Source organism: Etheostoma cragini, unplaced genomic scaffold (genome assembly GCF_013103735.1).
Source record: "Etheostoma cragini isolate CJK2018 unplaced genomic scaffold, CSU_Ecrag_1.0 ScbMSFa_1221, whole genome shotgun sequence".
Lineage (NCBI taxonomy): Eukaryota > Metazoa > Chordata > Actinopteri > Perciformes > Percidae > Etheostoma > Etheostoma cragini.
In genome coordinates, this window is record NW_023265254.1 from 625 (window position 1) to 1,103 (window position 479).

Sequence of the window (479 nt, forward strand, 5' to 3'; positions counted from 1 at the left end):
ATGAAGGTCTGCAGCAAGATCTGTGTCATTGGTCCTGTATTAAATGAGAGATGCATGTACCCTATTCATTTATCCAGACTTAGATCATATAATGATAATAAATACACATAATATATGTCTCTATAATCAATCATTGTAATACTTTACCTAGACATAGTGGTGGTGAAAAGTTGAAAATCTGAATCGTGACTGCCAGACCAGACTTCTTGCTGTGTTTTATCCACAAGTGATGTATGTATTTATGTGCCCTGTTCCTGGAATATCTATGGATGTATTCATAAAATCACTGTTGTTATTCAACGTGTTAGTCCCATATGGTCTAGCAGTCTGGATTCTGCCTAAATAACCTTTACACACATTGGAGTCCTCTGGAGACTGCAATCAGTACATCTGAGAAAGCTTTCAGTTAGTTTGATTTTACATTCAATTGGCCTTAGTGGTGTCCAAAAGGTCTTGGTTGCTGCTCTTAAAGACTTCTA